This window comes from Leptidea sinapis, chromosome 42, assembly GCF_905404315.1.
Source record: "Leptidea sinapis chromosome 42, ilLepSina1.1, whole genome shotgun sequence".
NCBI classification, from domain to species: domain Eukaryota; kingdom Metazoa; phylum Arthropoda; class Insecta; order Lepidoptera; family Pieridae; genus Leptidea; species Leptidea sinapis.
In genome coordinates, this window is record NC_066306.1 from 2,911,730 (window position 1) to 2,928,055 (window position 16,326).

General features: G+C 35.2%; 1 protein-coding gene across 2 annotated transcripts in view; it reads left to right on the forward strand.

The window, feature by feature from the left end:
- The window catches only part of LOC126976746 (solute carrier organic anion transporter family member 3A1), a 105,880-nt gene that overhangs the window by 29,482 nt on the left and 60,072 nt on the right, over positions 1–16,326 (forward strand). The window lies entirely within an intron of this gene.

The following is a 16,326-nucleotide window of genomic DNA, read 5'->3' on the forward strand; positions in this document are numbered from 1 at the left end:
ACTTTCCCTTCATGTCCCATAACTTTCGGACATCCTGTATATGCACGAGACTGAGAGTTTGGCGAGCCAACATCTCCTGAGGATGCCTCGTGTAGAGGCGAAACACGTGTCGAATTCTTTGAAACACTCAAGAAAACTCAAAACATTTTGATAATTTGTATAATACAAGCTTCTTTCTGCCTGCCGATTCGCACCTATACTAGGGAACTCTTAAATGTTCCCCTGTATCCTTTTCTGTACGCCTGACAACGTGTACGCCAGAAAGCGTTATAAGCGAAGTCATATTTTGACTTAAATTGATAAATAAATAAAATTAAAAAGAACTAAAAGTATCGTCTAAATAAATTGATAATTGAATTACAATACGATACCAGGTTCAACTAGTCACAGGACCGACTAGTCACAATCACGCATGTCTGCTTGAAGAATATGCAAAGACTAGCTGACCCGGCAAACGTTTATTTGCCATATAAAGTATAATTCACGCGATAGTTTTATAAGTAATAAAATATTGCCTATATTATAGCCTGTACATCATTTTGTTCTATTGTCAATAGTTTTTGCAGCGCACGCAAAAATAGGTTTTCGACTTTACACCTTGTGTTACAAAATAGCAATTTTATTACGGATCCCTAATTTTGAAAAAAAAAAACAAAGCCTATAGCCTTCCTCGATAAATGGACTACCCAACACTGAAAGAATCATTCAAATCGGACCAGTAGTACCAGACAAACAAACAAACAAACACTGCAGCTTTATAATATTATATTAGTATATAGATTACGAAACTCCACAACTCAAACACCCAACTATTTGTGATCTTGCCAGGACATTTACTTTGGTGGCTTCTTTCGCTCGTGTCATCTAGAGGGTTGCTTATTATGAGAGATCCAAGCTTTGTAATTTTTGGTACTCTAGAGTCTAGAACTAACGCGTAATTACAATTAGCGATTTTTTTACTTTATTCTATACAGGCCGCGGATCGATTGGTAATAGTATATATGTTTCCGCCTATCGTGCTGCGGATGCCTTCCCCGCTGGGAATTTTGCATACTTTTCTACATCTATGGGTGTACTTTATTGTTTGAATATATCCCGGATGGTACGGGCCAAGGCATCAACCTTAACACATATTATCAGGGGTGAAGTTCGGATTCCACATTCCGGCTAATCTTGCGATCTTCCCAGTTGTCGATTAGTTCGTTGACTATCCAAATTGTTAATTAAATGAAGTTTAAGCTGGGATTACTTTTTTCATAATTTCACCGATGATGCCGCCAGATACTGTTTGTCTAACTCGTCTCACTTTTAAATATAATGTGGTTATGTGTCCCTTTCTACGTTTACTTTCACATGAAACATAAAATCAATTCAATTTATTTGAGTGGTGAGATCAATGCACTTTTCAATTAAGTATGATCTGAAATCCTCTCGCTACGGCCTCCGCTAATGACGCAATGCGCCTGGTCTATTTTATTTTTTTCGGACTATAAACTGGAGACATGAACTTATAGCATTTCTTATTAATTATTATAATATTTTGCCAGTGGTTCTAATTTAAAAAATGTTATCGGAGGCGCATCATCGATGATGGAAATTGTCGACTGAGAAAAGTTGAGCAGTACCACAATGGTTACCGATTAGTCTATTATCCCTCTTGGAATTATTTTGCACAACAAAAATATTTTCAAGATGTCGAGTTGGATCGACCTAAAGAGGTTGTAAATTAATAAATATATTTAAATAATTTATTATGTTTTTTAAAGTGATAACCCTCACTTCTGGGATTAATACACCAATAAAATTTGAAAACAAAATTTTATGAACGATGCGGGACTCGAATCCACGACCAAATAACAAATTGTTTAGATTTGGCAAGAGCGACATCTCAAGTCAATTTCTTAATATGCAAGTATTGGGGTTGAGCAGGTTAGCAACTGTGAAGTAGATCCTGTAGATGAAGCCACAACCTGAGAGTTGAACAATGCATACAAGATTTTATGACGATACGTCACTCGAACGGTTAGCTCAGTTGGGAGAGCACTCGCACGGAACCCGAGAGGTCGTGGGTTCGCCTCCCGCATCGTTCATAAAATTTTGTTTTCAAATTTTATTTGTGAACAAATGTATTTGTTTGGGTTGGAATATCTCGTGAAGCGAGTGTGAATTCTCTATCGCCCATATTCTATGAGCTCAATCAATATTGTTCGGAAGTATTTATATCACTGTGTGCCATATGAGATATAATAGCGCCGCCACCCGATGCTCAGTATTTCAAGCTACGGCAACTGTTGGCAACGGGCTTAGAGTAAATCTGACTCACCGTCTCATTTGGAATGTCAGATAAATATTGATTTCACCATCGCTGCAGCTGACCTTATGAAATTGGTATTGTTCCGTTTCCGGTTTCAATCTGGTACATAAAAAACATGTCACGTCTATCCCCCACTCGCCAGTACGATTTTTTTTTAATTTTGAAGGTCTATCACGCGTCTAGCGAGTTTATATTTGAGAGTACTGCCACGTACTGCCCAAATGTGCAATCCGCATTCCACGGCCCTTATAAATATTGTGGCACACTGGCGCGTCGCTTTGTCGCAATTTAAACCTTAATGCATTGACGTACGAGTGGTTTATTGCACGTCAATGCCTTGACGCGAACTCTTTGAAATCCCTTTCCAAGAATGTCGCTGGGCACGGGATGGTGTCAGTTACCATTCCTAGTGAGAGACGAAAGTTTTCATGGAGATGGAGTGTAGAAAGCTAAAAGGAAATACGGTGTAATATGTATTAAAAATTAATAAATTGAATTAAAAATATACATATATCATTGTTTACATTTTTTGTTTACGATTTAACAATGTCAAAAAGAGTCACGAGATTAGTAACAGAATAGAGATTCAGTATTAACTGTTAAATAGGTCATTTGGTTATTTTAGTCTGCTTTTAAGGAATCAAATATCCATATATTAGGTTATAGTTTAAAAAAAAATTTAACAAAAAAACAAGCGACTTCAAAACCACTATTGCAAAACAATAGATATAATATGCACTAAAAAGTATTAAAATAATTGCGTATTTTTTGAATCGTTGTCCTTCTGCCGCGACCCGCTCTCGCCCCTCGCCTCCTCACGACTCAAGCACATCTCACCTATATATATATGTAGTAACAAACCTATCTTGGATGACACCGAATCCAAAAATTACAATAATCGTAACTAGAATTAGATTGTATAAAAATACGCAATTATTTTAATACTTTCGAAGTACACTAACTAAGAATTTATCTAAATATGTGTAGATATACTAAATTTTTCAATGCAGCAATGAACGTAAGCGCTTAATTGAAGAGTTCCGTTACATTGCCATGGATTACGTTATCAGAACCTAACCAAACTCTCACTAAACTATCTTTGAAGTATATCCTTTCCAATAAAAAAGAATTATCGAAATCGGTTGGCGCGATATTGAGTTTTTCGTAAATTTATCATCCACTTTGTTATACGTATGTGTAGAAAATTTAAGACTTATGGTTTTCTCATGGATGTCATTGTCAGATCTGGACCAAATTACCACACGGGAAGAACCAGATTTCAAATAAAAAAAGAATTATCAAAATCGGTTCACCCAGTCGAAAGTTTTGAGGTAACAAACATTAAAAAAAACATACCGACGAAATGAGATTTTTTGAAGTCGGTTAGAAATTATAAAATATAATCGAATAGTGACCTATGGCCACCTAAAGTTATTATTAATTTCTATCCTACAGAATACGAGTATACGTGAATAACAAACACATTATATGACAAAACGATGGAAAATATGTTACCAACGGGAAGCTGACATCGAGACTCGATGCGTAGAAACTGCCGTAGGAAATTCAAATCTGCTTTTATCGGATGTGAAGAATTTTATGATTCATACACAATAAAATTTGTGAAGAAAGTTGGAGCGTGCAGTAATGTAATTTGTATTATGCAGTGTAACGATGGATGTGTTGGTAATTGTGAGTCAGCAGGAGGAAAACCGGTCCTCAATGATGGCGACCGCGTTCATTGCCACCGCGCGATGCTGTTGATTCCATTGTAAACAATACGACTATTTACGACAATACCACACGGCTACCACTACTTGCTTTAGCTTCTTTATAGTAGTAAAGTTTCAATGAAATCTTTATATTATATACTAGTAGTTGCGCGTTGCATTCGCAACTAAAGGTTTTATTTCAATAAAATGTTTAAGTAACAGAGAGAGTTGTCATACTGAAACATGCAGGGTAAGTCTGTCCGCCATTAAGTTGGCATAGCGACATCCCATTCTGCACGGTGCACGCCAAGAAAGGGACAATGTTAGTAGGATTATATAAGAGATTTCCACCTATGTCACTCATCACGATATCTCTGGAACCATAAGGCATAGAGACTTGAAACTCAGTTGGAATATTCCTTTCGCCGAGTAGATGTCAGTTAAGAACTTGTGGATTTTGCAAAATTACACCCGCAAGAGTTTTTTTTATGATGAAAAAAAAAACAACGTCCGTCGTTTCAGCTAGTAATGTTATATACATATTCAGCTAAACATTTGTAGAAACAAAACACAAACAAAATGTATTTGAAGATACCCATTGATTGACGTAATATGTATAACGGCCGCTCCCAATATACTATCTACACATAGAGATAAATTACTACCTTCTACTGTCAGTGATTAGCTGTCAATAATCTGAAGCTGTCCCAATATACCCGATAAGTCATTCTTATCGTCTTATATATAGACGCGTGAATTGCAATTTCAATACAAACTTCTATCGCTGGTAAGCTATACGTCGGCGTGCCATTGACATACAGCGTGTACGGATGAGTTACCGTCGTTAAGTTTATTGGCACACTAAAGTCAACGATATATACGATTTTTTATCTCAAGTAGGCCACAACCGGAGATAGACTGAATATTGGGAATGGCCGTTACGGTATGCCTCTTGCCAATAAAAATAATGACATTGACCACTAAGTGCTGTTAGAAGTAAAATCTCCATCAATAGCACACCAAATGTTAAAATATGTTCAACATAAATTCCCGTAGCAAGTTCTAATTAGTTCATACTCCGTCAAAATTTTATGTTTATTGTAATATTATGTTAAGTGTATTCATTGAAGGCCTCTATGCAGGCAGGCTGCAGACATTTGACAATCAAGTTTCTCTCGTGACTCGTAAGCAACTGTAACATTTCGAGTTAAGTGTTCGATGCGTCATATTCAACTTTATTGGAACTGGTTTTACCAATCCATACCTTAAACAGCTATCTATAGTGCTAGTGTTAGGTATGCACGAAGCTAATGCTTTGATATTATTCTCCGGTTTCATTTTGAAAATATTACTGGTCTTGCTTTTAAGAGCAGTTACCGATATAGGTATGTGAATGTAAGGAGTTAGAGCATCTACTCTATATATGACTACCTATGAATATAGGTACATTCTTGAAAAATCCAAAAATTCACCAAACATAAGATGTTAAGTCTCATTTGCCCAGTAATTTCACTAGCTACAGCGCCCTTCATACTGAAACAGTAATGCTTACACATTAAAGCTTCACGGCAGAAATAAGCTCCGTTGTGGTACCCATAATCTAGCCGGCATCCGGTGCAAAGGAGCCACTGGTGATCTTAATTCATATCAATGAATCTAATATAGGTTGCTTATGTCCTGAATAATTCCAGGCTTTTAATTTTTGTATCATTTTGTTTTATGAAGAAGAGTGACGAGATTTTTTTTGTAATATGACTTACAACGAATGTGCATTTGTTTCATAAGTTTTAAGTAAATAAATAAGATACATTATTGCTTTAAGGGTAAATGTATACACTTTTATAATGAAGTCCCAGCCACTGTTAAGGCATTATCCATAAATAAATTTAAATGTTTTATTAAAAAATGGCTCTGTCGTAAATCCTACTGCTCCACAGCTGAATATCTAAGTGATCCGACAGCCCGGGACTACATTATGATTATTTTATAGCAATAGCAATGACAGTACAATACTGTATACTTGATTAAAAAGAGTGCAAAAAAAAGAATCCTGGGAGAGTTTTACCATTCACCAGTCATAAGATGTTAAGTCTCATTTGCCCAGTAATTTCACTAGCTACAGCGCCCTTCAGACCGAAAAGCAGTAATGTTTACACATTACTGCTTCACGGCAGAAATAGGCGTCATTGTGGTACCCATAATCTCATCCTGTGCAAAGGAGCCTCCCACAATATTTATTTAAGTTTCGTGTTTTGCGTATTGCCATTAAGGTACCTATGCGCTGGGCATGACACAAATGTTTTGGTTGGATAATGTTATTACTAAGGTAATTAAGTAATAACAGAGATAATTTTTTGTTTTTTTTTCCTTAATATATTTGTAGAAAGCTCTACAGTAGACTGCAATCTATTTTTTTACGGAATAGGAGGACAAACAAGCGTACGGGTCACCTGTTGTTAAGTGATCACCGCCGCCCACAATCTCTTGCAACACCAGAGGAATCACAGGAGCGTTGCCGGCCTTTAAGGAAGGTGAACGCGCTTTTTTTGAACGTACCCATGTCGTATCGTCCTGGAAACACCGCACAAGGAAGTTCATTCCAGAGCTTTGTAGTACGTTGAAGAAAGCTCCTTGAAAACCGCACTGTGGAGGACCGCCACACATCCACATGGTGGGGATGATATCCTAAATTGTGGCGTGTCATGCGAAGGCGAAATTCGGCGGCAGGAATCAGGTTAAACAGCTCTTCGGATCACTCCCCGTGATAAATGCGGTAGAAGACACACAATGAAGTGACATCTCTACGCAACGCCAAGTGATCCAGCCGTTCACAGAGCACTGGGTCCCCGACAATTCGAGCTGCTCTAGGTTGCACGCGGTCAAATGGATCGAGCTGATACTGGGGTATATATATAAGTATATTATACTATAGTGAGACCGATCGTTTAAGCAATAGGAAAAGAGGCGTAAGTAATGATTTTGATACTACTTGTGCAATGACGGAGGAAAATCGTATCAAAAATAATACTTACCATAACAAATTCATTTATAAGATTAGGATTAGGGCACCAGTGGGAGGCTCCTTGAACAGGATACCGGCTAGATTATAGGTACCACAACGACACCTATTTTTGCCGTGAAGCAGTAATGTCGAAACATTACTGTGTTTCAGTTTCAAGGGCGCCTTAGCTAGTGAAATTACTGGGCAAATGAGACTTAACTTATGTCTCAAGGTGACGAGCGCAATTGTAGTGCCGCTCAGAATTTATGGGTTTTTCATGAATCCTGAGCGGCACTGCCCTGTAATGTAATAATGTAAATGGACAGGGCGTATCAATTACCATCAGCTGAACGCCCTGCTCGTCTCGTCCTTTATTTTCATAAAAAAAAGGAATTGAATAAAAGCAACCAATGCAACGATCAACTGAAAAACAGTTATCACGATTTCGTGACTAACTAATAAACAATGTGAAATTTTTTAGGACAAAAATTTGGATTAGTGCAAATATTTCACAGAGTTGTTGTTACCCTTGAACTAGCCGTAACTGACACCACGTAGGAGCACATAGCAGCTGCCAACTTTCGGTATCTGCTGTGTGCCGCAGTTTATTGTATAACACTGCAGGTGCAGTGCATCCTCGGATAAAGCCGATCTAAAATAGGCTTATTGAATACCAGGTTTCTCTTTTAACCTCCATGTTATACATAAATAAAATTTTACGAACGATGCGGAAACAAACCCACGTCCTCTGGCGTTCCGTGCCAGTCTCTTGCTCTTCCAACTGAGATAACCGTTCGAGTGTCGTATCGTCATAAAATCTTGTATGCATTGTTCAACTCTCGGGTTGTGGCTTCTTCTACAGGACATTAGGAAATTAACTTGAGATCTAAATGTCATAACCATAATGTTAACACCAGGAACAGACATAAACTGATGATGCCTACTACTCGGCTAAGTCGAGTTAGTAAGTCTTTTGTGGGGCTATGTATATGCTTTTACAACAAGATCCCAGAAAATGTTCAAAACAAAAGTATAACGTTATTCAAAAGAATTGTTCAAAAACGTTTGTGTGGTAAAGGTTACTATAACATAAATGACTCTCTTAATGATACCACAGATCGGGAATGGAGTGACCGCCCTCAGACTATTAAATAATAAGTTTAATTGTACAATATTACTTTGTAAACATATTTATTTGATGAAAAAAAAAGCTGAGTTTGTTGCGCCCATTCTTCTCAGGTCTGAGGCATTCATTTTGGAATGGGTGTTAGTTTTTTGACTTAAATTTTGTTTTCAAATTTTATTTGTGTATTAATCTTAGTCACTCCATCTTCTGAGTTTATAAACAAGGTGAATTCACTGAATTTAGCATCCTAAGTTGAATTAATAGGTCCCGTTTCTTGCCTAGAAATAGCAGTATTTCCATCCCAAATTTTCTACTTTTTTACAATATTTTGTTCGTGTGAAAACAAATTAGTTAGTCGTAGTTTATTACGTTTTATTAATTCATAAAAATAAACAATACAAGAAGTAGCCTCTTAATAGATTTATGTTTTTTTTTTTGTTAAGCCGTTGTTGTTACTTATGAAACTGCTGAATTATTTTGTTTTTAATTGCTATGGGCGATGTAGTGCTAAAGATGACGTGACATAAAAGCAGTAGACGCCTTCTTTGCACAGATATACACAGAGTATATAATATCACGATTCAATGAGTTTTTGAGTTTTGACGGTTTGCTCACGGTTTACTGAAGTTATTGGCGAGTAGATGGTAGTCATGGCCAGATATGTAGATCTAACCTTTTTTTATGAAAATAAGGGGCGAGACGAGCAGGAGGTTCAGCTGAAGGTAATTGATACGCAAGTGCCGCTCAGGATTCTTGAAGCCAAAATTTCTGAGCGGCATTACAATTGCGCTCGTCACCTTGAGACATAAGATGTTAAGTCTCTTTTGCCCAGTAATTTCACTAGCTACGGCCTTCAGACCGCAACACAGTAATGTTTACACATTACTGCTTCACGGTAGATATAGGTGCCGTTGTTCGTTGTTGTTTGGTCCATAATCTAGCCGGCTTCCTGTGCAAAGGAGCCTCCCACTGGTGAAATAACCTATTCCTCTTTTACTGCTAATACTCATGAAAATATCTAGTTTTAAACAATATTATTAACAATACTGCAATACTTAAAAGAGTTACAGTAATTCAAAATTGAATGTTAGGGTGGTATGAAAAGGGGATGGGTGGAAGTAGATTGAATGCCTAAATTAATGGAATAATCAAATTGATGGATGGAAATGTTAGGGAAGGTCGACCTAGGCTTACTAGGTCAGATCGGTGATGTTCTGGAAAATTACCACATCAAGATTTAATATAACTACTAGCTTCTTACACGCATTTATAATAGTAGCTAGGATTATAATTTAATACTAGCTGACCCGGCAAACGTTGTTTTGCCATATAAATTATTTTTATAGTTAAACCGTTTCTTGGACATTGCAACATTAATTTATTTTTACAAAATTAAAAGAGTTTCTCTAAAATAAACGTAAGTCAGTAAGCCTGAGTAACTCCTTATTACATCAGCTACATGCCAAAAAAAGTCCCGTCAAAATCGGTCCAGAACAAACAGGCAGACAGACAAAAATTGTAATTTTGGTATATGTACCGTATATATATTCATATACATGTAGTAAAAAACGGTTATTTCAATATTACAAACAGACACTCCAATTTTATTTATATGTATAGATAGATAATACAAGCGCGTGATTTTCAGTCGGTTGAACGGTAGTGTTGAACTGCAGTACGACTGTTAGTTTAAAGACCTTGATGATCACACCATTTCGCAACAAGGTAATAGTTAAATAATTGTTGTGAATGACATTGCACGTGCGTGTTCCAATTAAAAAGTCTCATTTCAAATAAAATTGAGCAAATTATAATTGCATACCTACATAGAGTAGACACATAATTATGACCGCTTAATTATTATGTAAAAGTAATTTACTTCCGGTTCCAGTTACTTAATATGCGTAACAGAAAAATATTACATTATTACCAATGCTTAAGTGATATCTATACTAATATTATAAAGCTGCAGTGTTTGTTTGTTTGTTTGTTTGAACGCGCTAATCTCTGGTACTACTGGTCCGATTTGAATGATTCTTTCAGTGTTAGGTAGTCCATTTATGGAGGAAGGGTATAGGCTATGTTTTTTTTTTCAAAATTAGGGATCCGTAATAAACTTGCTATTTTGTAACACAAGGTGTAAAATTGAAAACCTATTTTTGCGTGCGCTGCAAAAACTATTGACAATAGAACAAAATGATGTACAGGCTATAATATAGGCAATATTTTATTACTTATAAAACTATCGCGTGAATTATACTTTATATGGCAAAACAACGTTTGCCGGGTCAGCTAGTTTATTATAAATTTTGAGATGCTTTAGTTAAAAATTGAAATAAAACACTTTTAAAGTTTTTAAAACGCGTGTAATTGTACCTGTATTTTTACATTATGTTTTATATGATCTTTTCGTAAAAGTTAGGGTGACCAGGTCCCCCTTACAACGAGATCTGGAAAGGTCTTGAAACGTCGAGTTAACTAAAATAAAAATGTAACTTTTACGCAAAAATCGAATGCAATAACAGTTACAATAACAATTACACGCGTTTTAATCCTTTAATTACACTCCACCACCACTCGCGTTATGTTAATCATTTTTAAGTATCAATATTGAAAATTAATTTCCGGCAATGACTATCTCATAGTGTTTTTTTTAAGTGAATCTTTTTATGTGGCAGCTTTGAAATTCTGATCCGAAATCTGTAACGAGCGTTCGAGTAAAGTCGGCTTGAATTGACTGAAGTAGCGCGATCGGCTGGTGCAGAATAATTATTGTATTTCGTATTAATAACCTCGGCTTGGTGAAATCTTCAGTTTTGTTGTGTGGTGTTATGCTAACACCGTTTTTTTTATAATAAATTCCAAATACAACCGCACAAAACTGAATTATAATTCTATTTCAAGAAGACTGATGGTGATTAGCACTACTTAAAATTCAGAATGTATTTTGTTCGTTCTCTAGAACGCAACATTTCAATTTGTTACAGCCAGCTTAAAATACAAATTAAAATGTTGCCTTTATTTAAAGTAATTCATGTATGTTGATTGAATATATTGTATTTATCAGCATGTAATTCCTATTTATGTGAATTACTAACAATTTTTCTTTTTGTGATTTTGTTGTGGTTTTATGATATCCCGAAATTTAGTGTGTTTTACCAATCCTAAAGATTAGACTTATGCGGATATATCTTATATCTTTAAACGAGCAATTCTTGTATATATATATATATATATAATTTGAATCTCGGAAACGGCTCCAACGATTTTAATGAAATTTAGTATACCGGAAGTTTCATGGGCGAGAAATCGATCTAGCAAGGTTTCAATTTAAAAAAAATGTTTTATCCGTGTTTTAATGAGAAACTGCTACAATAATATTAGAATACAATGGTAAATTTCGCCACTATACACCAGACTATAATAGCTGGGCGAACCGGAAAGTAGAAGACCCCGGGTCGAGAATCAAGATATTCTATTAGTTTGTTTTTTGTTAAAATTTTGTACTTTCTTAAAAAGCCGAGCAAAGCTCGGTCGTCCAGGTACTATATTTATAAATGAATACATTTTAAAAGTAACAGTACATATAAAATATTTATATATAATCTGAATCTCGGAAACGGCTCCAACGATTTTCATTAAATTTAGTATACCTACAGGTGATTTCGGGGGCGATAAATCGATCTAGCTAGGTTTCAATTAAGAAAAAAATAAAGTTTTATCCGTGTTTTAATGTGAAACATATACAGTACAATAACATTAGAATACAAAGGTAAATTTCTCCACTATACACAAGACTATAATAGCTCAGATAGGACATTGGGTGATCCGGTAAGCAGAAGACCGCGGTTCGAATCCAGACGTCCTATTATACGTTTTTTTTTGTTCAAGATTTGTACATTCATAAAAATACGAGCAAAATTGGTCGTCCGGATATTAATACAAATATAAAATATAAAGAATGTTTAGTTCCTCTTAGGAATAAGCAAAGGAAATGGCAAATTATGGGCCGTAAACCCTGCTTACCGAAGGGTATGCAGAGATTACGGGAATGGGAAGCATAATTGAGGTAGCCAGCACAAATACCTATAAATCTATACTAATATTATAAAGCTGCAGTGTTTGTTTGTTTGTTTGAACGCGCTAATCTCTGGTACTACTGGTCCGATTTGAATGATTCTTTCAGCGTTGGGTAGTCCATTTATCGAGGAAGGCTATAGGCTATGTTTTTTTTTTCAAAATTAGGGATCCGTAATAAAATTGCTATTTTGTAACACAAGGTGTAAAATCGAAAATCTATTTTTGCGTGCGCTGCAAAAACTATTGACAAAAGAACAAAATGATGTACAGGCTATAATATAGGCAATATTTTATTACTTGTAAAACTATCGCGTGAATTATACTTTATATGGCAAAACAACGTTTGCCGGGTCAGCTAGTCCTCTATAAAGTTATACTTACCTGAGAATGATCCAAGAATTTGCAATAATGTTTACAAATAAAAATTTTGCTTATGATTCGTCAATTCGGACGTATAACGTTTCCCGAGGCAAGGCTGCCTGACATTGGGAAAACTTCAGAATTATCATTGTATTGACAGTGTTGTCATCGATATAAGTATACAACATATTGCATATTCTTGGTTTATTCTCAGTTATAAGTTTACAACAAGTTTATTTGTAAGGCCGATACTTTCTTTTATGAGCAACAGTTAGTTGCAAAATATTTAAAATTGAATTTTTTGTATGAAAAATTTCTCTGACTAGTTTTTTATTGTAGAAGGTCTATTAGAATAAAATTTTAACAAAAAACAACCGACTTCAAATACAATAGATACAATATGCACTAAAAAGTATGAAAATAATTGCGTATTTTTATACAATCTAATTAATTAATCTAATTCTAGTTACGATTATTGTTATTTTTGGAATTGCGCCGCTACCCGCTCTCGCCTCTCGCCTCCTCACGACTCAAGCACATCTCACCTAGGTATAACTATGTATGTAGTTACAAACCTATCTTGGACGACACCGACTCCAAAAATTACAATAATCATTTCATGGACGCTTTGCAATTTGATTACAGACACTTAGAAATTCTGCTACAGATCGCACCCCTTAGTGTAAGTCGTTAAGAAGTCCCATTGATCATCATATTCGACCACGACAATTACTTGACCATAACTATGTTATGGTAGATGACTGAAATATCTAGATAGCATAAAAAAGATTCCGCCGAGTATCGTTAATTTGCTCCATAGAATTCGAAGAGTTCCGTTACTTTGACGTGGATTCCGTGAACAGAAGCTAAACAAACTCTCGCCAAATGATCTTTGAAGTATATCCTTTCCAAAAAATTTCCATTTCCATCGAAATCGGTTGGCGCGATATTGAGTTATTCGTAAATTTATCATCATCGTATAGCAAATTTAAGACTTTTATGGTTTTCTCATGGATGCCATTGTCAGATCTGGACCAAATTACAATGGGACAACACAGTTTTTTTCAAATAAAAAAAGAATTATCAAAATCGGTTCACCCAGTCAAAGTCAAAGTTTTTATTTGCATAAATAAATGTTAGATTGATGTTACATAAATATTATAAAGTACATGTTTGCCACATTTATGGCGTGCAAATTTTACAAAATACATTTCTAAGTCGAAAGTTTTGAGGTAACAAACATAAAAAAAAACATACCGACGAATTGAGAACCTCCTCCTTTTTGGAAGTCGGTTAAAAATAACCTTTTTTTAATAAATTTCTCATTTTTTCAATATATACGTCATATTGATCATAAAATTTAACTATGTTGGTCAGGTCCATAATTCTAATAGTCATAATATGATCTAAATATACATTTACATTTCATTCGCATATACATTCTATAACATTAAACTTAACTATGAAAGGGTTAAATGCCTTTAGTAAATGCTAGCCCCCTTATTCATAATGGTCCGCTCACTTAAAACAGCCGCTAAGGAGTGTTTTTTCTCATCCTGACTTAGGTCAATAGAAGACGACAGAGTGTGAAGTAGCAATGCTTTAAGTTAGCAGACTATTATGAATAAGGGGGTTGGAAAATATGACAAGAACGTTAGGTTAGTTAGGGGGATTGGGAATCGCGTCTTAAAAAATGGCGGCAACGTCTCTGTCATTGCTGTGGTATTGCAAAGTATGCGGGCGGCGGTGATCACTAAACATCAGGTAACCGGGTACATAAGTAAACCAATTTCATAAATAAAGGCGTGGCTAATTTTATAAAAAAATAATCAGTATTAAATTAATATCAATAGCATCTTGATGTATCTTGCCGATTCAGTGATAAATATAGCGTCGCTCCTGGAGGTCGTCTCATATTTAAACCCAGGGTTGCCAGTAGCAGAAAAATCACATGACTGGAATTGGATAATTGGAATTTACCATCACAAAAGTATCATATATCAATTTTTATAAAAAAAATATTGACACGAAAGTAATGTTGTGTTATGTTAATTTAGCCGTTATTGTTCGATTAGAAATACCAATTAAATCGAATTTTGTCCACAATTACATGATTATTAAGTACATACCCAGAACATATTTTTCTAAAAAATCTATTATAACGGTAGCTATTGGTCAGTGTTTATTGAAACATTTTATTTCCTTTTTATACTATCACTACAAAATCACTTTATTCATGTAGGTCACGGAAATGACACTTATGAAACTCAAAAAAAAAACTTAACCTCTTAAATTTATGAAAAAATGCACATTCTTTACTTTCACAACTCACTCTTTTCATCAAACAAAATGATACAAATATTAAAACAGTGGAATTATTCGGGAAATAATCAACCTATATTAGTTGACAACCCTATTTGTGCCACATGGTGTTATCCATCTCCTAGTTGTTTTTGTATTGAGATCGTAACCTCGTTGTCTTTGCTTCTCAGCATTATGTTTGTTGAAATTATTATTTTAACAGTATCATCATGTTTATCTGAATTGTATGCAAATTTTTCGACGTGCGAATTAAAATAATTGAATTATGAATAGGAGTAGTGGCGTGTTTTTGGTGTAAATATGTCAGATGTTACGACGTCTATGATTACGGTGACACAAACTAGTTTTGTGATTAGTTTTAATTAATAATATCTAAATATATAAAATTCTCGGGTCCCGGTGTTTGTTACAAAAATTTTTTTGTGTAGATATCGGATAGGGCTGAGAATCGGCCAACATCTATTTTTCATACCTAAATGATAAGGGAGACCCAACCTTAAATATTTTATTTTATTGACAATTTTTTTTATTTTCTTATGTTTCAGCATAAAAAATACATACAACTTCAAATTTTCATCCGTCTACTATCAACGCCTATTTTTGTATCGCGATTTTTATATTATTCTGTTCCATCCACAGATCCGCAATAGGGTTGTACTGAGAGATGGCAATCGAATACAACAATTGTAGTACGATATTTTTGGTAGGTCTGAGAATCGATTGTCATCTATTTTTAAACCTCAAAAATTTTAATTATTGAATTGTTTTAAATAACTTTATATGGCAATACAACGTTAAATCTCGAACTGTTGACAGTAGCGAACCTACCCGACTATTTATCGTTATGTGACCAACCCTAATGAGGTTTATTCGAGTGATTCCTACACTTGCCTGCCTAGGAAACATATGGGGGTACGAAATTGCATACATTATTAATGGCTTGCATGGGTATCAGAGCATATATTCCCCTGTCACACATCCTGTATCCAGGTGGTACACAAGAGTTGCGCAATAAAGGTCGACGAATACATTTTGTTTTTCAGAATTCATTTTAGATATTCGGGCATTTACAGCGTGAAAAATTATGGGAGGCTCCCTTGCATAGGATGCCGGCTAGATGATGGGTACCACAACGGCGCCTATTTCTGCCGTGAAGCAGTAATTACACATTATTGTGTTTCTGTCTGAAGAGCGCCGTGGCTATTACTGGGCAAATGAGACTTAACATCGTCTATTTTGTATCTTAGGTGACGAGCGCTATTGTATTGACGCTCAGAATTTTTGTGTTTTTCAAGAATCCTGAGCGGCACTGCATTGTAATGGGCAGCGCGTATCAAATACTAGTCACTTAATTTCATAAAAAAACTAAGCCTGGTTCAAAAGGTTTCTGTTTAATAATAAATTATTTACA